Source organism: Stegodyphus dumicola, chromosome 1, assembly GCF_044657685.1.
Source record: "Stegodyphus dumicola isolate Sdum_Otavi_A_Nest chromosome 1, ASM4465768v1".
Lineage (NCBI taxonomy): Eukaryota > Metazoa > Arthropoda > Arachnida > Araneae > Eresidae > Stegodyphus > Stegodyphus dumicola.
Window position 1 is genome coordinate 238135471 of NC_140768.1, and position 25744 is coordinate 238161214.

Consider the following 25744-nt stretch of genomic DNA (forward strand, 5'->3'; position numbering starts at 1 on the left):
ATTTTCCGGAAAATGTCACATGACATGTCTCATGATCTCTCATTTCTCTGAGACAAAATAATCTGTGATTCGAACTGTGTACTTCTCAGATTATTGCTAAAATCCTAGCTAGTAACCTTTATCACCTTACCAAAATGTCACCAAACTACCTGTTACCATGTTCCAAAGATTAACCAAATTTTTGAAATGATCTTTCTGAAAATTTCTAAAATCATGTATTTAACAGCTTTTGACACTATAACATATTTTCTGAAGCAGGGCAGAATTTGAAAGGTGAAACCTCTTGGAAAACACACAAAGATGTCTTGTAGAATATAATACAGTATTATCAATTAATTACATAACTGCTTTTCTCTTACTTGAAGCAGAACTTTACTAATCTTGTGAGATATTTAGTCCAAGACAATTTAATTATAATATTGGGTACTTTTCCATTTCGCCGGCGCAAATCTCGCCAAGCAGACTTTATTGGCAGCAACATACAGTATACACATAAAAAATTTAACCAATGTTAGTTTTAAGAATTTTTTATTTTGAAGGCATAAGCATTTTAGTATGGTTTAAAATTTTGTAAAAAACCAATAAATAAAGACAATAAATTTGTAAAAAGACATTAATTTAAGAATTTACTTTGCTTTCATCCTGATTCGCCGGTTCATATCACGTGACCCCAAGTGATCTTATCTCATGTAAACTACGCTACAAAAATATAATTCTCTCAGTAATTATCTACATTAATTTCAAGTTAAATCTTATGGAATACAAGTTCAAATGCAAGAATTATTTTAATTCGTACGAATAGCTTACTCAGAAATTATGTAAAACCGCAGTGCTTTACTTCGCTAGTGCATTCTCATTAGATTTGATGAATTTAACCCTTGATTTTCCTTTTCTATATCTTTGCGTTCAGGTGAGTGGTGTGATTGCATCGTAATTAATTACCGCGAATGGTCTTAGGGCAAAAAATTTAACTATCTTGTAAAAATTCTATGTAATTGTATGTCAGTATTGAAAGAAACAATCAATCTGATAAGAAATGGCTGCGACTTGTTTTGAAAATGAAGGGTAAAAGTTTGCCAGCGAAGATATTCCGTTTGGCATCAGTTGTACCATTATTGGCGACTTTATCGTTTGTGCCGGCAAAACGGAAAAGTACCTAATATTATTTTTCAAACTTAGGTATATTTATATGGTAATAGATGAGTAAGAATTAAGGATACAGTGGATATTTAGCTGAAATATGCTAATCAGCCTAAATGCTACTATTTATCCAGTAATGTTAAATATTTAGGAAGAGAAAAATTTCCACACTTTTTTTTAATAAATCAGGATCTTTATTGATTATTTATAATGGGGATATTTCCATTCTATTTTATTTCTTTCTTCCTGTTAAATAGTCTTAAAATTTGTTTTAATTAAAAATAAATAAAAGTTGTAGATTGATAGAAGCTTTCCGTAATGTGAAACAACCTTTCCATGAATACGTTTCTTCCCATAATGTTATGCAATTGCAACTTTAAAATATTAGATTATGTTAATTAAAATTTGGGTAAAATCCTATAAGAGCGCTTGGCGACAAACTGGGAGAGTGCAGAATCACCCACTGCTCCGCACGTTTCTCAAAATTGCCAACTTGAAAATAGCAAGTAAAAAAATTGGGGTAGAGTAGACTTTAAGGTACCCCTTGTATTATGGTGAAGTTGTTGTTTGATTTATCACCAAGTTGTTGTTTCATTTATGGTAGCCTGAGTAGTTGAATGTTATGGAAACCCTATTGTGACATAATCGGGTGCATGATTCTGGGAAATTTTGAATCATGGGATGTTTTGTAAGCGTTTTTGTGGTGTGTGTTGGTTTGATTCTTTAGACAGTAGAATGGCCGAATGTAGTAAGATTAATTTGAAGTTTCTGTACAATTTGGAGCAAAATTGGTATTATGGTGAAGTTGTTGTTTGATTTATCACCAAGTTGTTGTTTCATTTATGGTAGCCTGAGTAGTTGAATGTTATGGAAACCCTATTGTGACATAATCGGGTGCATGATTCTGGGAAATTTTGAATCATGGGATGTTTTGTAAGCGTTTTTGTGGTGTGTGTTGGTTTGATTCTTTAGACAGTAGAATGGCCGAATGTAGTAAGATTAATTTGAAGTTTCTGTACAATTTGGAGCAAAAGGGGAAAAGAGCTTTAATTGACTGGTGTGTAAATGTAGGTTTACTTAGTAGCCATTATAAGTGTTCTGTATGTAGGAAGGATATGCGTCTAGTCGAACGTAAAAATCGTTTAGATGGATTTGAATGGGTTTGTAGGAAGAAAAGTTCAGATGGTCACTATGTGAAGTGTTCGATCAGAAAGAGTACCTGGTTTGAAAAAAGTCATTTGAGTATGATTGATATTTTGATTTTTACGTGGCTCGGGGTGTACGAAGCGAACTCGAAAATCATGGTAAGTGAATATTTGCTTTTGGTAGTGCTTAAATATATAACATGTTTTTTCTTTTCTATGTTATTTTATTTTTTGGTTTAAAATGTATTTTATTGAGATTTTGCATTTTTTTCCCCTATATTGTAGAATTTGGTGCTCCTTTGACTTTTTAAGAGTAAATATATCAATGTGTACATGGACAAAGTAAAGGGAGTGTGCAATGCAAGTTTGTGCAATTCTGGGATTTTTTTTAAGTGAAAATAGGTCGACGTGTACATGGATAAAGTTAAAAGAGTGCACAATGCCATTTTTGTGAAATTCGGGGATTTTTTTTTTTTTAAGTGAAAATAGATCGACGTGTACATGGATAAAGTTCGTGAAATAATGAAGTATTTATGACCTAAAGGGTATCAAAATTTACAAAAAAAAAAAAAAAAAAAAAAAAAAGCTTAATATTCATTTGTTTGCCTTATTAAACATTTCTCTCAATGCAAGTTGTTTAAGTTGCTCCGTTTGTTGCGCTAATACATTCTCTTTAATTCTGTAGACAGGCATAATCCTTTGCTTAGTTACATTGTTGAAGTCCTGTAACTGCTGTTTCGAGAATTCCGATTAATTTGTCAATCAAAATTTTCTCGTTGTCAGTAACTTCTCTGTCACTTTCTTCACTATCAGTAGCGTATTTTCTGAATCTAGAACTATACTACAGATTTCGCCATTCATTAATTGATTGATGATTGAGAAGGATTGTCATCACAATGAAAACTTCTTTTATATCATCCTCATTTATTACAGCTTGTCCACATTTCTTTACAAAATCCGTTAATTGGAAAATTTCGCCTTTGTTTTGCTAAATCCGAAAACCTTTAAAATTAGTGGCTATCATCATCAAATTTAGCTATCCTTCACTGTACATATTTGGCTATGCATCATGAGCTTGGCGACTAACGACAAGTTGTTCTGTTAAATTTTATCTTGCTTCTATCACGCACTGAGACAATTATGCCTGAATTATATTAGTTTTGTTATTTATCATACTTATGTCTATTTCTTTCACGTGCTTAAGGCTTATTAGAGTTCTGAATAAATAAATTCCCACATATATTTCAGCCTTATTGAAGGCCGGCGCTAGATATCTTACCGCCTGATGCAGTCTCTGTGGGTCCTAAATTCTCCGAGTCTCTGCAGCCATACGAGCCCTGGTGCTGGTTCTGGGTTTATGTGAATAACAAATCAATTATTCTTAATTCAAATAGCCATAAATTTAATCTTTGAGTCTATGAGTATCATCAACAAAATCTATTTTTATCACATGGAAAGAAATGTTTGGTAAATGTTTCCTCGTAAACATTTTTTTAGCACATTTAACTTAAATCTGTAATCATCGCCAAGCGTAATGTCAACATATAAGGTTACCATACACCTTTATTATTCAATTACTAACAAGAAAAATTGGGTACTTTTCCGTTTCGCCGGCGCAAATCTCGCCAAGCAGACTTTATTGGCGACAACAGACAGTATACACATAAAAAATATTAAAAAAATCTTAGTTCTAAGAATTCATTTTTTGAAGGCATAAACATTTTAATATCGCTTAAAACTTTATAAAAAGCCGATAAATAAAGACAATAAATTTGTAAAAAGACATTAATTTAAGAATTTACTATGCTTTCATGGTTCAAAATCCTAATTCGCCGGTTTATATCACGTGACCCCAAGCTATCTCATCTCACGTAAACTACTCTACAAAAATCTAATGCTCTCAGTAATTATCTACATTAATTTCAAGTTAAATCTTAATTTGGAACACAAGTTTAAATGCAAGAAATATTTCAATTCGTACGAATAGCTTACTTAGAAATTATGTAAAACTGCAGTGCTTTACTTCGCTAGTGTATCCTTATTAGAATTGATGAATTTAACCCTTGACTTTACCTTTTCTATATTTTCGGCTTCGGGTAAGAGCTGTGATTGCATCCTAATTGACTTAACTACTGAAAATGGCCTTAGACATAAAACTGAACTATCAGATAAAAATTCTATGTAATTATATGCCAGTATTGAAAAAACCAATCAATCTGATAAGAAAAAGCTGCGACTTGTTTTGAAAATGAGGCGTAAAAGGTTACCAGCGAGAATATTCCTTTTGGCATCGATTGTACCATTATTGGCGACTTTATCGCTTGCGCCGGCAAAACGGAAAAGTACCAAAAATTGTTTAGGCATCGCTACATGAGTCATTACTGAAGTTGTCATGTTTTGATAAACATGCGGTGATGAAAGGAAAGTATAATAAATAATGATTCCCAAGGTTGGCGTCAGATCAATGATGTATCTATGTGGAATGTTTCAGTTTGAGATGTGTACCATAAAGCGGATACGCAGGAATGAAACCAAGTTACTGATCCTGATCGTACATATTTATGCTAAAAGGTTTGTTTCTTCAATAACAATGTATTTCATTTAGTGTCAAAGGGAAATTAAGAATTGGCACACTCCAGATGTTTTATTATGCTCGGAGGGGGGTGGAATCAAATGTGCATGCGTAAAACCTAGGAGAAAAATGTTGTTGGTGGTTTTGAGGTCCGGATTTTAGATCATTTCGGATAATGGACGTCTGGATTTCAGACTTTGTACTGAATTTCTTATTTATTTTGATTAATATAGCAATTGGATTATATGGATGATCTTTAACTTTGTTAGAGATTTCTTGCTGGTAACTTTATGCTTTCTTGACTACTGTTATTATAATGACTTTTGAAATTGCTTGTTTTCATGAATGTGTTTGATTGATTTAGAAATTCTGAATTTTCATCCACAGAGAACCCGTTGGCGCCGTTGCTGTTTTACTCGCCAAGTTCACCTATGGTTGATGGGCGTTGGTTATGAGATATTAAAACACATGGAAGTAAGCCGCGTAAACATGATATTTAAAGAATATAATCAAAGTAATTAAAGAATAAGTAACATAAATTCACGTTAGCAGAGAAAACAATATATTAAGCATATGAAAGTGAAAATTCAAAATTAACTGGTTAAACACGATGCACGAAAATAAATTTGTATTTAATTCAAGTTAGCACAGAAAACAATATGTAAAGCTTAATGGAAGTAGAAAAATCATGTAATATTGAGCTTTGTAATAATGACCCTTTTTCTTGGCAATTTCTTGGGAAAATTGAGATCTGTCTTTGAATATCTTTCAGTATTATAAAATTCCAAAATATTTATGTTTTTAACAGTGCAGTTTCTAAAGAAATTGTGAATTTACGATTAATATCTTCATTGCATAATTTTAAAGTACTTCCAAAACTACGATTGAAAATCCATTATGATCGCATAAATGAAATGAATAGATATTCTCATTTAAATAGAAACTTAATTGCAACTGATTACATAAAAGTTTTTTTAGTAATAAATTATATTCTGCTCTGACTTATTTTTTTAAATTTTATGTATATGTTCATGTATTGCACGAAAAAACCAACATATTAACTTTACATTTGGCATATCGATTTTTATTAAGACTTGCTTTTTTGCATGTAACCAGGGTTCATAGCGGTCCTTATAAGTGCTTATAAGTCCTTATATTTGAAAATAAAATATAAAGGCCCTTATAGGTGCTTACTTTTTCTTTAAAGCCCTTATTTTTTTGTTTTTAGTGCTTATTTTTTGCTTTTAGTGCTTTTTTTTTAATGAACGCGCTATTTTCCCCCTACCAGAGCCGAAACTAAATAAACAACTTTTCTTAATATTGAATGTCAGGTGGTGAATCATACTCCCGGAAATAGCTTTTCCCCCTTTCTCTGCATTAACATAACCTTTGGTGCGCACAAAGAGTACAGTCGTTATATTGGTCAAAGAATTGCGAAAGCTGTAGAAAATTTCGGTACATTCGGCATTCTTTTCCTCCCACCCAAATACTATACACGTTTAAATTTCTATCCAGATCTTAATAATTTGCATTCTCGTTCCGCTTGGTCAGTTCATATTTGTGTTTATTATGATCATTATGCTTATATTATGAGTATATGTATGAATGTTTATAATAACAGTTGCAGTAACTTCTGAAGTATAGTAAACTTCCAAAAATGGTTGTATTTTAACATAGCGTTTTAGGAATAATACTCGGAATGGCTTAAATAAAGGGAAAGTAATCGAATAGTCAAAATAATTTAATTTTTTTTGGCCAATACATTATATAGTGCGAAGATTGGGAGGTTCTCCCCTTTCTCCCCAAAATCTCAAATATTGAAACTGTTACAAGTTCGCTGCAAAACAAGCAACGGACTTTTTTTTTTTTTTTTTGTCACTTTCCAATCTGGATTGAATAGGACTAAAAGTTCTGCGGTCTACCAACCCAAGCGAAGAATGATTCTATTGCGGAAATTTAACGCCGTCTGTTGAAAATTAGAATGAAAAACACCCCAGTTACTCATATTTAGTTCTTTATTCTCCCAATTTCAGCAGCTGTTGATTCCGATTGCGTAATATCACGTAGGGAAGAATTATGGCACACGTATTGTGCAATAACGTTTGCGATATTTCGCAGAGATAATTAATTAATTAATTTTGATGTTCTGTTTGAGATTTGTTTATGAACACTTAAAAGAGTTTTACTGTGCTTGCTAAGCAGAATATTTTTCAGTTCCATTGGTTTATTTTTATATGATTCACATATCAAAATGTCAAAAGCATTTATTTAGCGGAAAAATCTAAAAAGTGGCTACAGTCAACCCCCCCCCCCCTCCGCACCTCTTTTTCAAGTTACGCTCAACTGTCCGAATATTCGCCAGTTTCCAAGTATGCGGCTTAGTTAAGCTTTTACTGTTAAAGGATGACTGCATGAAGCAAATTTCTGTCTTCTGATTTCAGAAATGTTCCTCTTTTTTACTTAAATTACTTTGCTTGCAATATCTGTTAAGAGAAAACTGATATACAATGAAAATTTAGAAAATATTCAGAATTTAGATTTAAATTATTTAAATATTAATATGAGTGGAAAAATAAATTGTATTTATTATTAGGTTCCAAGCAAATACAATAAATATGCCTTATTATTATTTATTTTCTCTATTTTGAATTGAAATTTCATCATTAAATCTTGTAATATAGTTTAGTTCTGCATAGTTTTTTTTTCTTTTCTCTCATTGTAAACTAGTTCTGTAAATTGAACTGTTATTTAAAATTTAAAGGAAAAATAAAGTAATTATTTTCCATGGTTGAGGTAATGCTTATTCTCTCTTAATAAATACTGCATTTCTCATATTTTAAATTACAAGTCTAATTAAGGTTATGCAGTTGTGTATAATGTCATTAGACAGGTGCTTATTTTTTTTCTTAAAATGTGCTTGAAAAGTGCTTATTTTTTTAACTAAAATGTGGCTATGAACCCTGTGTAACTCATAACGAGAACCAAGGAATATATCATTTTTTGTGCACTGCTTTGCAACTGATATACAGCTCATCAGCAGCTAAACAGTAAAGTGACTGAACTCTGGTAGTTTAGTTAGCCAAGCTAATGGGCAAGTTGTATGATTGTTTTCATGGTATTCCCAATATGTAACGTGGATTCAAACCAGTGTCCTTCAGAAAGACCTCCTTGAAGGCATCTTTTCTTTTAGGCAGATATCTCTCCCATGCTTTTCCATAATTTAAACAAACCCAAATGATGTATGCTGCTAAAAATTTTATTTAAAGTCCATATTTAATAACATTACAAAAATTGCAAATATGGTCCAAGTTAGATCATTTTTAAATGCATATATTTATTTTAATTACACTAATTGTATATATTTATTATATGAATATTTTAAATGTCCATTTTATCATTAATTATTATTAATATATTTATGGGCAACATTTCTTTTTTGATTGTTCTGTCCAATGTATCCTTGATTTTAATTTCACATTTAAATTTTCACACCATAATTTTATAAGTCTTCTGAAATTTAGTCACAATTTCACTCAATTTAACCGCGTAGTTCACAAATGCAGCATAAAAACTATGTTAATATCAGTCACCAAGGATGTATGGATTAGGTTTTTCATGCATAACCATGAGTTTTTGAGTATCCATAAAACTATTCTGTCATTTTAGAGAATCAATAATACTTTTTATTTCAGTTTAATCATCTCTTTGTGTGTCACACCTGAAATCTTCTCAAATATTATTGTTTTGTTTATTTCATGCTTATGACTGCATAAGAAGACTTAAGTGAAACAAATGTGTCACAAGCAGTGACACTGAGATGTTATTTCACATATAACTGAGAAGTACAGCACTAATTAGCACTGTAATTGTTAAAGAAAGTATCCTGGCTTGTAAAAAGCTTCGTTGCATGTAATGTGAACTTAATAACTTTATCATTTTAAAAATAAGAAGGGTTTGTGTGTACTTAATTCAATATACAAAGCATGTGAGAGCTATCTGAAAAAGGCATGCTTTTGTGAATATTTTCTAGGGTAAATAGGCTCATGGAAAACCACGAAAATGTCACAAAATTCACAAAACACATACGAAAAAAATAACCTGCACAACCAGCTCGTTTTTCAGGATTTGAGCCGAGATTGAACTACCACTATTCAGCCTTCTTAACCACTCGTAGGACTAAATATGTAATATGTAATATCATGTAATCAAAAGTTAACTATGTGTTGTGTAACAGGATTGCTTTCTCAAGTATCGAGGTAGGAAATACTTAATCTATTCTTTTTTTTAAGTGTTTGGTCATGGTATTATTCATTACATGTACTTTCCATAATTCATATAGAATATTAATATTTCTACTACAAGTGTCTTTTTTAAATTTTTAAGTGTTTTGCTTGTTGATATTCTCAAAATTGTATCTGATAATTAGTATAATAGGTATAAATACAGTAGACATATATAATCGATCAGGAGTGGCTAAACTTTATGTCAGTGAGAACCACAACTGCATATTTACATCATAGGTGAAGTAGGTTTCAGACAGCAAGAAATGTCGATTCCAAACAATCATTCAGTGACAGTCTTAGTTCAATAAGAGCCATGTGCCTGTAATAAATTAATGAATGCATGACTTTTAATACATCCATTTTACATAAACAGTTTTTCAATGTTATTTTTATCAATTTACTTGTAAACAGTTTAAAGCATTTTATGTTGAAACAACTGCCTGTCTTTCATAGTATATTTGACAGTGCCAATAATTTTCAGTATTGAAATTCTATTCAGTAGCATTGTTAATAAAACTTTTGAAGAGTCATTTGCACTTGGATTCATTACACAAGTAGTGGTTTGCTAATTTTGATGACTTTGAGTATCCATAAAACTATTCTGTCATTTTAGAGAATCAATAATACTTTTTATTTCAGTTTAATCATCTCTTTGTGTGTCACACCTGAAATCTTCTCAAATGTTATTGTTGGAAAAGCATTAACAATATATTATCTGGTTAAAGTTTTAAGCCATAAATATTGTTTTTCTCATAATTTTAGATGACCATACCAATAATAAAAACATTACTTAATTAATTATTTAAAATGCATATTTTGGCAGGTGATGAAGTCAAAATATTTTATCGGTTGGAAACCTCATGATTCTGTGTGCTTAACGCTACGTTAACAGCCATGTTACCAATTATCATTAACCCCTCTCCCGCCATATTTTCTTCCACAAACTAGCATCTGTCACCGAAAACTTCCTTTATTATATGAAAATATTTCTATCTATTTGTTAAAAGTTCATAAATAATAACGTGAAAATACAAAAAAATAATAATAAATAAGTGAAGAATAATTTAAATTGGCAAATGCGAACAATGACGGTGATAATTCAACAAAATGAACGTTAGAGGAATGGTTGCAACCTTCTTACAAGCGAATAGGTTGAATCTGCCGGATTACCAGGTTTGAACTATTATCGCCAAAGTTGGCGATGTTTACATTTGTCGGGTTCTTTGCGGAAGTGTTCCGAAATTCTAATTAGATGTAAACAAATTTCATTTAATAATAATTAAATGCCGTGTAAAGTTTCAAACTTATTTTTTTTAACTAATACTTAAAAGATCTAACATTGTGGTTCTCAACCTATTTTGCCCTATTCCACCCCTTTCACCATTGCTAGAAGATCATTCCCATCATGCCCTTCCTTTTCAGTACTTGAAAAATGCATATATATATTTATTTAGATTGCTTTTGAACTTACTTTATAAATTAAACCAAAAAAAGTACAGAAAATGTTGGTATATACCAGGATTCGAATAAAAATAGTTTTTTATATTTATAAACCACAGCTGCCAACTCTGCTTTTTCTTCTGGTCTCCTGGTAGATCACCAAATCTCGATAAACTTGTCTCAGTTGCAACAAACAGGGCGAAAAGAATGACCGGGGTAAGAAACGTTTTTGTTATTATTTTGAAAGGAAAAATCAGTGACAAAATCTTACTTACCATTGTATCATTCATCAAGAAGCGCTTTGTGCTCGACATTTCCAGAAGAAATTTGCAAAGTTATGGAATTCATAATTATATTATTGTTAACCTCATTATTACTACAGCTTTTAATCATCGCCAGTTTAAAGAATTTTTAGTTGAAATGGAGAGCGAGTACTCAGATCTTCTGCTGAATAATAAAGTGCGTTGGTTATCAAGAGGAAATGTTTTGAAATGTTTTGCATCCTTATTAACAGAAGTTAAAGCATTACTCCTTGAAATGAGTGTTTATAATCCAGAACTAATGAATGATCAGTAGATCCAAAAATTTTATTTTATGGTAGACGTTACATCTCATCTAAATCAGCTTAATCAAAAAACTATAGGGAAGAGGTGTGTGTGTGTGTGTGTGATTATGGCAAAGCCTCGAGGGCTATCTGCCTAAGAGGAGGGATGCCTTCGTGGAGGACTTTCTAAGGGAAACTGGCTCGTTTTTAACACGTTACACATGGGGAAAACCACGAAAACGCCCATGCAGCCAGCCCGTTCGCGGGATTCGAACCTCCTATAGGGAAGAGGAAACACAATTTTTCTGATGTTGGAAGAAGTTATTTCATTTGAAAGCAAATTATCTCTTTCTGCTCAAGATTTTTGAAACAGAAACTTTGGTTCACTTTCCAAGCCTGTTGAAACATTCTCAAGAAAATAGATCTAATATTGCCATTTGCCATTTCAAAACAACAGTTTTATGACAGAAGTTTTTCTCAGCAGGTTTCAGGAATTCTGAATCAGCAAAGCAACATTAGCCTTTGTTAAAAAACCTCTTAATACTAGTGCAACGGAATTGCATTTCTCTGTTTAATATTCACATTGGCAACTCTGAAATCAATTGCTGAATTTAAAAAAAAAAAAATTATGAAACTTGAAATTTGAACATTTTAAGTGCTGATGTAGAAACATTGGAGAAAAATAAATGTGTGCTTAGTTCACAGCACAAGTAATCTGGAGAAGGAAAACATGTGGAATAATATTATTCCGGACTCATGTAATCAGCTTAAAAAACTAACGTTTGATGTTTTTCTTATTCGAGTCTACATATTCATACGATCAATAATTTTCAAGCATGAACTTTTTGTCAAGAGTAAATAGAGAAGTCATCTTATTCATGAAAACTTGTAATGAATGCTTAAAATGAAAAACAACATACAAAATGCAAACTTTTCAAGAAGATGCAAGGCCATTGTTTACATTAGTGTTTTGTTAGTCATTATTGCGATTCAAGTTTTTCAATATATTGCAATTCTCTTTTATCAATAAAATAGTATCGTTATTAAGTATAATATCAAGTTTTATTCGACATATATATATAGTTTAACTAAGACTTAAAAACTGAAATATTGAGTTAATTTTAGGGAGTGTTGTGGAGCGAAAAAAGATGTAGTGTTGAGAAAGGTATAAGATGGTTTGGACATATGCAGAGAATGAATGGAAGAAGATACTTGAAAAGAGAATACAAGTATTAATAAATACAGTGCTGAACTGTTGATAATTGACTCTGTTGACTAATGAGTTTGCCTTCACTGGCCAAAGGGATATAAAACTGAACTGAGAGCAAATTGTGTGCCATCTCAAACCTTTTCTGCTGCATGTACTATGCCCTAAAAGGCTGAATTGTTATTATGCCCAACAGTGTTATGTTGTTATATGTAAAGATTTTAAACAATTATTTTTTTGTAACTGTTTCTGAAATTATTAACTTAGTGTTTTATGTTCAGTTTCAGCAGTTTTCTTAGTGTTGATTAAAGAGTTACTGTTTATTACATTTGCTATTCCTTATTACTGCACTAAAGGCTATGATTCTGTATACATTAATTAGCAGCATGTTTAAATTCTTAGTTAAAGGTCTTCAATTTAGTTTCATAATTATTTATTGTATACCTTCTTCATATTCATCTTAAATTTCAGAAGAAATTTACTTCCCAGTTTAGTCCTTTGAAGCAACTTATATGTAAATATTGTATAGCATATTCTGTTATGTACTGACTATTGAAATGCATTTTTATTTCTTTTTTGCAGGACATTTTGCAGTTTGAAGTCTCTATGTACTACTGAGGTAAAAAAATTCTTTTATATCTAATCTGAAAATGAAATATTTTTTCATAGGCAATAAATTCAGTTCTTGACAACTGCATTCTAAATTAGAATTTTAAGCACATGTGAGAAAACAGGAAAGTGCTTTCCAGTATTTAATTTTAAAAAAAGTTGAATTTTTATTTTCAGAAATCATCTTAAATTTATTTAATAAAGATCATGGCAAATGATTCCAAAATTTTTGGTGCATGTTTTACTTGTCCCCAGAACTTTCTGAGTTGTCCTGCTGTGGATAATTTCTACATAACCACTGAATTTCTGTGATTCTGATTAATTCAGGCTCCTAAGAACTTGATGTTTGTGTCATTATTTGATTTTTAGGAAAGTGATTATTCTAAACCTCATGTTTATAAAAAAATTTACTGTAGTTTGAAAATATGAGTCTTGGATGATAATATCAGCGACTCTTTTAAATATAAGCTACAACTTGCTTAAAAGTATCTTATGCAGTTAATGCCACTAGATACCTTTCAACATAAAAAACATCTTCAGAATTATTTTTATTTCTTGCATTTGCTGCAAACATGAAAGAAAAGAAAAATCTTATAATTAAATTTTGTTGCTGTTAAACATTTCTGTAGTAGAAGATAAGCATGTTTAATTTATAATACTTTTTATGTATTGTTTGACATATTTAGAAGTATTAAATATGTATATGATGCACAATTTTGAAATCTACAAAATAAATTTTGTTGTATATAAAATTTAATTATAAATATTGAAGTAAAATAACAGACAATAACATTGCAAAATTAAAAATTTACTCTTACAAACACTTCAAAAAAGTGAGAATAAAATGCATTAAAAATTTAAGCAATATTTTTTATAATTTAAAAAAGTATCTCTTCATATAGTATTAATAAATACAGTACAAAGTTCGAAATCCGCACTAGCCGATTCCGGATTTGGGATATTTCCAAATCCTGTGGGGGGCTGTAAAGTAATGTTGCTTTCTTACATTAAATTCAAACAAATAAATTTGTAACAAGTTTTTATTTTTAAGCAATAATATAATCACCCTCGTTATCAGCAACCTTTTGCCATCTAGTATGCAGATTTCAATCCCAGATCAATAAAAATCAATTGGTTTTTGAGTAAAATATCTCAAGATGGCATTTTGGACATCATCAAAATTTTGAAATTTTTTGTTACTAAGAAAATGTTGTAGGGATTGGAATAAATGGAAATCCGAGGGTGCGATATCGGGCGAATATGGCGGGTGAGGCAGTACCTCCCACCCCAATTCATTATGTTTTTCCAGTGTTCGTCTTGCACAGTCGTGTTGCAGAATGACGCCTTTTCCGTTGACAATCGCCGGATATTTTCCAATTAAAGATTGGTTCACTAGATCCAATTGTTCAGAATAAAGGTCTACATTAACAGTTTTTCCAGATTTCAGCAATTCAAAATGAACAATTCCACGAATACTCCACCAAATACCCAGAAGTGCCTTTTCGGGATGTAAACCCTTTGTAACCCCTATTAAAACTGCCTTTTGAGTTTTGGATTATCATATAGGACTTATTTTTCTGTCTCCACTAATCAAGCGATCAAAAAATGGTTCTGTATGGTGCCGTTGAAGCAATACATTGCGTGTGATGGATAGGTTGGCTTTGTTCTCTTCGGACAGATTATGGGGGACTCAAACACCTGCTTTGCTTATTTTTCCATTCTGCTTTAAATGTTTTTGGTCGACCAAGGTTGGTTAAGAGTGTTTGACAGTTCCTCGATTGTTTGACATTGATTTGCGTCCACTTCTGCCCTTAGCATGTTGTTGTCTATCGTTGTTGTCGACATGCGTAGAAACGACATTACTTTTTGGTCCCCCTAATAATAGATCATCAATTTAAATCTGGTAAGATGGCATGCAGAAATTATACAATTAAAATTATGAAATTGTAATTTATGAAATAAAGAACAATTATGATCTAAAGGGTATCAAAATTTACAAAAGAAAGCTTAATATTTGTTTACTTTATTAAACATTTCGTTCAATGCAAGTTGTTTAAGATGCTCCCACAAAAAATTCAAAAAGTTCCTTTTTCTTTTTTCTTGTGTCATATACAGTGGACTTTCCAATGCCATACTCCTCACATAATTTTAAGACGAATATGTCTGTATGCATTTTTTGCAGCAATTCCACATTTTGTTTAATGGACTTCTAAACATGGTTTCGCTTTGTAGATCCCTTTTGTAACTCCAGAATTGGAAACTCTTTTCGACATAATCGAAAGTTCAAGCTTAGTTTTTATAAAATTTCTGTAATAATAACAGTCTGCGAAAATTAATAAACTGGGTCAAATTAGAAGGTCAGGGAGCAGCGCAGTCTGCTACATTAATTTAAAATGCCTTAGAATCAGTAATGATAATTTTAGCCTAACTTAATAGCGTGTGTTATACGTTATTGGCTATGTATCACAAGATTGGCAACGAAACCCAAGTGGTTTCGCTAAATTTTGTCTTGCTCCTATAGCGTTCTGAATTAAGCCTGAATTGTAATAGTTTAGTTTTTTACTATACCTACGTTTATTTCTTGCACATGCTTCAAACTAATATGAGTCCTGAATAAATAAACTCCCACATATATACTTAAGGCTTTATCTAGGGCTGGCGCTTGAAACCGCCTGGTATCGCCTCTACAGGTCCTAAATTCTGCTGCAAAGCGCTTTTGTAAGTTCTAAATTTTAACCATGCCTAAACTTTGGATCCCAGTGCTTTCCCTAAATCATAAATACTTCTCATCCCTTAATTTTGACACTCGGTGCTTTCCCAAATTCCAAAAATTTCAACTTCCCTAAATTCTGCCGTCCAATACACACATATCTATAGTGCAGGACGGGTTTAAAAATTTTGCTTTTAATTTTTAGCCTATTATTATGTTTTTTTTTATATGTATGTATATAGGCATAAATAAATGCAACAAAATAAAGAACAAGGTTATAAGGTATTTCTCCCGCCTTCCTAGCATCCCTTCTTGGTATAGTGGTTCTGCATGCTGAGCCGGTATTGTCAGAGGTCCGTGGTTCGATTCCCAGCAAAGGCGTTGTTAATTTTTCATCTTGCCTGCTTCCAGAAAAAAATACCTAATGTGGCGCCCGAACTAAAAGGGTGTTTCATGAGGATTCTCTGCGCCCAGGATTTGGCGATTGGGTCCCCTAAAAACCTCAGTCGCCCTTTCAAAAGGGGAGTATGTAAGGTATTTCTCGTGCCTTCCTAGCATCCCTTCATGGTGTAGTGGTTCTGCACGCTGAGCCGGTATTGTCAGAGGTCCGTGGTTCGATTCCCGGCGAAGGCTCAGTTAATTTTCATTTTGCCTGATTCCGGAAAAAAATACCTAATGTCTCTACCAGGTATAAAATATCAAAGAAAAAAATCTTAAATATACAATGTTCATTAATGTATGTATATGTATATAATATCAATATAAATGTTAGGTTCTGAAGCAATTAGAAAATTTTTAATTACACATACACACACATATATATATACATTTTATAAGCATATATAAAATAAAGCGATTTTTAAATTACTTATATGGTTTGTTGTGGTTTATTTAAATATAGCAAAGCACTCGACGGCTATCTGCCTAAGGGTAAGGATGCCTCTGTAGAGGACTTTCTAAGCAAAACTGGATCGTATATGCGTTATACATGGGGAAAACCACGTAAACGCCCATACAACATGAAAATGGATTGTCTGGTCCGCACTTCTTAAGCAGAAGTATCACCAGAGCCAATAGGCTAAGAAAATTTTCAATTTTGGAGCAAGAGCTCAAAGATCAAATAATGCCAATTAGAATTTTTGAAAGACCTAGTTAGAATTTTGAGGTCTTCTGACTAGGAGATGTGTTGGCCTCGCCAACGTCTTTATTGAAAAAATACATTACATAGCATGTTTTTATATTTACAAAACAATTTATTTTTTGAACATAAATTGAGTTATACAATGCAACATAGAATGATAGGAAGAACAAAGTAAAGAATCAATATTAAGTATTACAATAATTAAGTGATTAATAACATGGCAAATAAAAGTACAAAGATATTACATGATACGATTGAATTTACAAGTACAGATCTAATTCATTGTGATATGAGTATTCCAATATAAGTACAATAATATTATATAATACAATCAATTTATAAGTACAGATCTGATTCATTATGGTATATGTATTCCATAAAACTTGATAACAAAGATCGTCCCTTGTCGTTCTTAATTAGTTGTTTTAGAGTTTCTAAAGTTATATTTTGTTTGAAAATTTCTCTACGTTTTGTTGATACACTGGAACAGTCTATAATCATATGAAGTGCATCTGCGGATTCACTACCACATTGACACTTGCATGTAGATTCCTTTAGTTTGAATCTGTTAATATAAATCGGAAAGGCTCCGTGATTAGTGATAACTTGATTTAAAAAAAATCACTGAAATGCCGTTTCTCCGAAACATTCGGTAGAAGTGTGAACGTATGTCGTCCTGTTTCTTCATCGTTCCATTGTCTTTGCCATAGATCGAGAGCTTTCATCTTTGTCGTCCTGATGCTATTACTCATAGGGATCTTGCAGTCTAGGTACGTGTTCGAGTAAATCCCTTGTTTGGCTAGCTCGTCGGCTTTTTCATTGCCGGCAGTGCCTTGGTGTCCTCTTATCCAATGAAGCTTTGCTTTTGTAAAAGCCAGTAATTTCTTTATGGCGATAATGTTCTGATTATAGATATTGTATTTATGGATAGACTTTAAAACAGCCTGGCTATCCGAATATATATGCGCAGGACTGGGGTGTGATTTTAACCATAGTAATGCCGACTTTAATGCTAAAGTTTCAGCTTGATATACTGTACTAGTCTTATCCAGTTTAAACATAAATTGATCGTGACAAACTCCATTCATGAAGGAACAGAAGCCAGCTCCAGTGCCGTCTTCACTTTTTGAACCGTCCATATAAATTTCTAAACCTTTATTGATTGGAGGCTTGTTGTCCCATCCGAAGACTTGAATATGAGCTGGATGAGAATGCCATTTAGGTACTGGGAATTCAATCTGATCCCGTGAAAGTTCTAAGTCCTCATATTTAAAGTCAGTCCATCCTCGTTTGGTACGTTGGATGATGCTTTCCACGTCCAATTTAAGATCAAGCGGCATAATTCCAGCAATCACTTGAAGAGCTGCAGTAGGGGCAGTCTTATAGCTTTTGATCATTGCAAGAAGTGCTATGCGTTGTATAGAGTTTGTTTTGTTTCGCATTTTTACCGTAGGTGGGTACCACCAGGCAGGACATGTGTATACTATGGTACGCTCTATTGCACGTTTATAAAGTTCTTTCAGAACTGGTTTGGGCATCCCAAGTAATCTAAGAAGATTGTTCATTATTTTACAAACTTTAGATTTAATATAATCTAGATGAGGTAGCCAGGTAAGGCATTCATCTATGACTATTCCAAGATATTGAATGGATTTTTGTTGCTTAATGGTATGATCGTTCATCTTTATTGTCGGTGCTGAATAGGCTGCACCACGCTTTTTGATTGCTATAAACATAGACTTTGACTTTTCGGGAGAGAATTGAAGTTTGCACTTGAGTGCCCATTCTGATAGTTTTTGAAGCGCCAACTTTGCCTTGGTTTGAATTTGCATATGCATAGATCCTGTTACTAGGAGTGAAACGTCGTCCGCATAAGCTTGGATGTGGATTCCATCTTCAAATTCGAGTTTTAAAGCTATATTCATTACTATATTCCAGAATAGTGGTCCAGAGTTGGATCCTTGTACACATCCTTTTTCTTGTTTTATGGAGTATTGAACATTATTTATTTCATAGATTATATGTCTATTATCCAATAAACTTTCAATAACTTTATAAATATTTAGAGGACATCCCAGATTGCGGAGTTCCTGTAGTAGGAACGGCCACCAAATATTGTTGAATGCACTCTTGATATCCAAAGAGATAACATTGGTGTAATTATTATTACGTCGGTTTGCTTCTATTTGTGAGACTATGTTGTCCTTGATGGCATCTGCTGAGCATTTTCCCGCCGTGAAGCCATATTGTTATTCACTTAATTTGGAATTCGATACTAAGAAATAAGTCAATCTGTTAGTGATTAATTTATCATAGACTTTACTCCATGCGTTAAGCAAGCAAATAGGGCGGTAAGCATCAGGAAGCTCACCATTTTTTCCTTCTTTTGAGAATAATACTAATTTCGCTGTCTTCCAGCAGTTAGGAAATATTCCTCGACGGAAGAGTTCATTAAGTAACGCTACTTGTAATTGTGGGTTAGCATAGAAAACTTCAGCTATAATTTCTTTAGGTATATTGTCCATTCCAGGTGCTTTGCCTGGATTGAGGGATTTGATAGCATTTTCCACTTCTGGAATCGTAAACGGAACATCATTTATTGAATTATATGGATTCCTTAAGTTGTTACGAATTGTCGTATGAAACTCCGTGTCTTCGCTGATTATATCTTTAGGAAAGTGGTAATCCATTAGGAAACGTATAGTTTCTTCTATTGTGGAAGTCTTGGTTTTATCTGGTTTGAGTAACGCTTTTAATTGTAGAGGGGATTGCATAGTCCCCTTAGCAATGTCATAGTGTACCCCGAAGGGTGAACTAGGACTTAGACGCTCCAGATATCTTTTCCAGGTTGTTCTTTTGGCTTGCATAAGCTTTCTTTTATAGAGAGCAAGGTCTTTTTCATAGACTTGCTTATAGTGTGCCCTTAGTTCGTCATCATGAATACATTTGTGATAACGCTTTCTCAAAGCGAGGATTCTTTTTCGTAATATTGAGAGTTCCGGGGTCCACCAAGGGACACCTTTGTGTTGAGTTTTAACATATTTTCCCTTGGCGTGGGTTGCCAAGTCACAGTATTCCTGTATTTTCTGAGTCCACTTAATTATAAGTTGATTAAGATCAACTGTATCTTTAGGCAAGTAAGATTCCATTGAACCAAAAAAGTGACCAATTTTTGCCTTCAGTAAGAGCCAATCCATTTGTGTAAGTTTATATTTGACTCTTTGAGTTGAGCTAGAATGTTGATACGTAATTTCAAAAGAGATATAACAATGATCACTTAAAGTGATACAGTCCATAACTTTCCAATTATGAATGAAAGACGTGGAAGAGATTGATCTGGAAGCTGTAATATCAATCCAGCTCTTTCCCCTTGTGCAGTTGTAGGTAGGGGGACCATCCGGATCGTTTTCAACAGCCAGTCTATGCATTGTTAAGAATTCTCTAAGTGTGCGTTTTCTGGGATCCTTGAAGGGGGAGCCCCAGAGCACACTTTTCGCGTTTAAGTCGCCAAGGAGAAGAAGATCATGTTGATCGTCAAAGTAACGTTCAGCTAAGTTTAACAGAGTAGTTAAATCTGTTAAGTCCGTTATAGGTTGAGTATAACAGTTAAAAATGGTTATTGTCCTATGTTCAATCTTTAATGTAATAACATTTAAAGTAGAAGAAGCGTAAGTATTCAGAACCGTAAGTCGTGGGTTAACCACCACTGTGGCTGTTTTGGGGTGGTCATTTGGAGAAAAAATGTTTGAGTCGGAAAGCCAGACGGCTTGTCATTGATACAGTATGGTTCTTGAATAAAAATCAAGTCGTATTCAAAGATACAAGTCTTTAGTTGTGCTGTTGCGACATGTGATCTCGCTAAATTAATTTGCAACGCTTTTATATTTTGAATAAGTTCTCTAGCCATAATTGATTTTTCTTCGAAGATCTTCAATTTCTAGCTGTCTGCTAGGACAGTCTTTTGAGAAACTTGAGTGCTGCTCGTCAAGGTGCTTATCACTATTCGCATTTCTTTCTGCACAATGAATACATCTTTGGTAGTTATTGTCACAATTTTTGTGGGAATGTCCCACTTCTCCACAATGTCCACATGCCTCTTCTGTTTGGCATTGTTTAGAAATATGTCGGTATTGGCAGCATTTAAAACACTGCGTTGGTCTGATGTATTCTCTTAAATTGAAACGTTCCCAATTAACGCACAGTTTGCGTAACTTAGTAAGTGTTTGAAAACCTCCGGTGAGGTTTCACAAACCCAATGATTTCCGTTCTTATGCTTGATAGGAAATTTAACCTGTAGGCCATCACCATCGATGCCTTCGTTTTGGGCTAAAATGGCTTCCTTAAGTTCTTCCTTAGTCAAGTCCCTTGGAATATCATATATTATAATTTTAGGAAGCCTACGTGTAGGACGAACAATTTGTAGGTCCTTTTTAAGTTCTGGTACAGTATTTATTTCATTTTCTAGCGTCTCTATGTCTTCCGCTTTATTGGTCTCTATTAAGAGACCACCTTTTGCCTCATTTTTAAGTCTTTTCACTCCAATGTGGAGCTTTGTGGGATCAATAGTTTTTAAGAGCTTCTTTCTGATGTTGTCTGGTTTATCCCCTTCATTTGTGGGGTATAAAATAGTGACATGTTGTTTATCTGGTTTTCTCCATGTTTTGGATCGGTCACGAGCTGGACGTTTAAGTACGTCCGCATAAGAGTCTTTAATGTTTGGCGTTTGATGAATTTGTCCTTCCATGTGTGCCATCTCGACACACTGTTCAGTTAGAAGGTTGAACATCAATTGAAATTGATGTCGAATATCAGCGGCTACTGCCTTGTTTATGCCAGAAGCTTTATTTGTCAATATTGTCTCTAAGGTGGCAATATATGCCTGTCCTTCTTTGAGAATGTCTTTAGAACTCATTTTGATGTAGGTAGAGTTATTCAACGCTTAACTAAATAAGATGCACTTGGTCTGTAGACCGACCTGGTACCCTGGGGTTCACACCAAGTCAGTAAGTAGTAGGCACTTTTGCTCAGGCTTTCGACCCTCCTTGGAGAGGGAGCCCCCCGACCTTGCCAAGGTACCCGAGCACTGGGAAAGCACGAATGAACAGGTGAAACAAATATTCAAAATTATATCAATTTTGCACATTAATATCGCATTTCAATCGCATACAAATCGTATTTCTAATCGCTTTCCCCGGGGAGCGTAAACGCCCATACAGCCATTCCGTTCACTGGAATGCGAACTCCGGACCGAACTATCACTGTTTAGCGGCTTTACCCCTCAGACGCTAATGAACCTTCTCCTCACATATACATGCATATATATATTATAATATTTACATGTAGAACATATGTTATGGTGAAATACCGAAATCTGGAGAATGTCGACTTTCACCGGTGAATGTTGAACATATAAGAATATATTTCTTCTCCGTAATTCAGTCACGAAAAAAAGCACTTGAGACTTAAAATAAGAACTTAAAACACACAGTACATTGAAAATGAGAAAAGAAAATAATAGAAGTTAAAAACTTACTTAATTATACAGTGCGTTCTAAATGAGAAAATAAAATAATAGTAATAAAAAGCTTACTAAATTATGTGACTCAAATCTTATTTATTGCAACAACTTAAACTATTATGACTTCTTATGAACTCTCTTTTCGACCTACACCAGAGCATAACTGTGATTGTCGACATAACACCGGTGAGGGTCCGAATGTACAAGAATGTAATGCAATATTCGATCTTTCACCGATGTATGTGGTAAATGTTGTCATTCTCCGGTGAAAGTCGATATTCTCCAATTTCGGTGTTTCACGGTAACATATACGTACACATTAAATTATTAAATTATATTTGCATGTCGATAAATTATATTTACAGGTTGATCATTGATAAAAAATTATAAAATATTGTACGGAATTACTTCGCTTCCTAGATTTTTCGTAAGCTTCATCATATTTCTAAAACAGAATCTAAGTGGTGATCCCATTTGCAAGCTGTTTATATATCTTATTTTTTCTGCACTGAATTATATTTAGAGAATTATTTCACATGATTATAGCTGAAAATGCAGTTTTACAAATGAAGAATTTAAAGGCAAGAAGAGAATTAGGTCCTTTTCTAATTATTCTTGAAGCATTTAAATTAAGAAAAACAAATGGCAGATTAATAGAGATCACTGAAATAAAGTGCTCACAGAGGACAGATTAATATGCAAATAAATTTTAGTTTTCATTAAGTAAAACAGAATTCATCTGGCTTCTGTGAGAAAGGAATCAATCCAAGAAACTATTTTTCTATTTTCGCAATCATAATTTTTTAAAAAAATATTTAAAGAATTCATATTCAAACATTGCAGTCTATTATAATCAGTAATAATTACCTAAAATGCAATTTTAATCAATATTAATTCTCATTTTCTCTTTGATAACCCCTCTTTAGAGTTAAATAGCAGTCACAGCATTTTTCGGCTACATTTTCCTTTATAATATGCTTACGTTTTCATTTACAACTTTTAATACTCTGGGAAAATTTCAGTATGAGAACCCAGAAAATTATTTTTAGTGATGCTAAGATTATTGATCATTGTCATGCCGCTGTGCTTCAAAAGAAATCCTATTGTTTAAAGGTTCATATCCTTAACCTTCCGACGTTCATATCCTGGCCTTAACATTACATTCATATCCTGACCTAAAAATAAAAGCTGCGAGTCAGAATTAAAGGGGTTGCTCATAGGCAACCTTATTTAAAAAGAAGTTAGAGGAAATGTTAATCAATGCATAATATTATCTTTTGAATTAAACACTAACACACTACTATTTGATCAAGTTCAAATAGAAAACAGATATTCGGCATTTGATTTGAAAACAGATTAGACTTGCAAACAGATATTCGGCATTTGTAAAGAAAATAAGGATGAATCAATATGAGTTTGTTTTCTGATTGCAAAACCATCTTAAGATACTATCGGATTTAATCTTTAAATTATTCCAATAATATTCAGAATAGTGGGGAGCCACTATTCTTAACTAAAATTCACTAACGCAAATCCTATTTTGGGTTGAAATGATTTTCATTAATTACGTTTTAGAATCTATTAGGTTATTTTTTTATAATACGCCGAGAGGTATTTTTGAAAATGAGCAATGCCTTTTGCCAGGACTCGAACCTGAACCTCTCGAATACGCGCCTAGTGTGCTAACCGTCACACCACAAAGGCATACTGGAAGGAGAGAGAAAATACATTATCCCTTTTAAAGGGCAAATGGAAATTAGGAAACCCGATCGTTAAATCCTGGTTGTGAAGAATCATCGTTCACAACATTTTAGTTCGAGCGCCACTGTAGAGTCATTAGGTTATTTTAAAGGAGCTGTGAAAAATGTGCAAAGGAGTCGCCGGAACTTGAACCTGCACCTCTCGAATACGCGCCGAGTGTGCTACGGTTACACCACGAAGGCATGCAGAAAGGAGGGAGAAAATACCTTATAACGTTAATGAAAAAATACTAAAAATATCTAAAAAGTTAATTTTTTAATTACCTCAGTTTTTGTACTGATAAATGATAAACTATTATAATATGAAAGAACAAAAGGAATAAAATTAATTATTTACTGATATTTGAGAACTCACTTTTTTACTTCCTTGTACGAAGTAAGTTGTAAATAATGAGACAGACAGTGAACGAAGTAAGTTGTAAGTAAATCAAACGAAGTAAGTTGTACTTTTGTAAGAAGTGTCGCAGCCATGAAAATTTTCGGGTATCATATTTCAATGAAAATACCCATATATTAACTGCTATCAGATACAATGAACGATGTTTTTGCATGACATCTGTAGGTAAGAACAGAATAAAGGACTCTTTTTCCCAAAACGGTTTGCAAAAAGGATTTAAAATGGATTCAGAACAGATTTTTTTGTGATGTCTAGATGTACGTATGTAAGTATGTAGCTCGCATAAATCAAAAACGAGTAGACTCAAAACGTTGAAATTTTGTATATGATATAACATGTAGTTGTGCACCTACCTTTTTGGTTGGATTCGGCTGCACCAAAAGTGTATAAATAAGCAAATATACCCACTTTGTAACTCAGCTGCGTGAGCTCAGTTTTTTTTAAAAATAATTTTTATATATTGGTAAATTGTGCATGTTTTGCTTTAAAAATGATTGAATTATGTTGTTCTTATCTCCCAGTTAAAGTTCTTATGCCTTTAGTTAATCTGCATGCAATAGTTGTAGAATTATTAGCTATTTAAAAGTTTTTTAAGTGCGGCTAAGCCTAATTTTTTTTTACTATAGCTGCCATATTTGTTTGCATTTGAAACTTAGCGAAATAGTGAATTCAGTTTCTGCACTTTTAGTGTCTTTTTGCCAAGTGGGACCCAAAGTAAAAGTTTTGTGCACCGAAAAATCTGCCTTCTTGTCGCTGGCATAACTACTTGTTTTTGCGTAGAAACAATAATTTTAATTGTAAAAATTGTTTTTTTTTTAATTGTTTTAATTGTATTTGGTGTTTCAAGTCTCTATATTTTGCAATTTTTAATAAAGCTATTTTGAGGTTTTATGTATTTTTGTCTTGTCGCAAAGTGAGAATTGAATTAATTGAAAGAGAAAACTATCTCTAATGAGAGAGGAAATAAGTTTCAATGAAATGCAGAAAAAAAATGTGCGTATAATTTAATATTCCGCGCAAGGGAAGTCGTGGTCTACATATCAGACTTTTTAATGCTGTGCTTACAACAAGAAGTGAAATAGATTTTGACAAGTAAATATAGCAGTACAAAATTGGGTGTGTTTCATTCACTATATGCGTAAAGTTCTTGATATTATCTATATCCATCACATTTAGGAGCTCACTTTCAGTTATATTAATACCAAATAATTCAGTGAAATACTTAAACCAGCTAATTTAATAAAAAAAATTCACACTTGTATTTTCGTACACTGAAAA

General features: G+C 32.8%; 1 long non-coding RNA gene across 1 annotated transcript; it reads left to right on the forward strand.

The window, feature by feature from the left end:
• Nucleotides 1-12877: 12877 nt before the first annotated feature.
• On the forward strand, nt 12878-25357 carry LOC146999516 (uncharacterized). The gene is made up of 2 exons (XR_015039790.1): nt 12878-12950; nt 25155-25357. It is a non-coding gene; the product is annotated as an uncharacterized LOC146999516 (long non-coding RNA).
• The last annotated feature ends 387 nt before the right edge of the window (nt 25358-25744 follow it).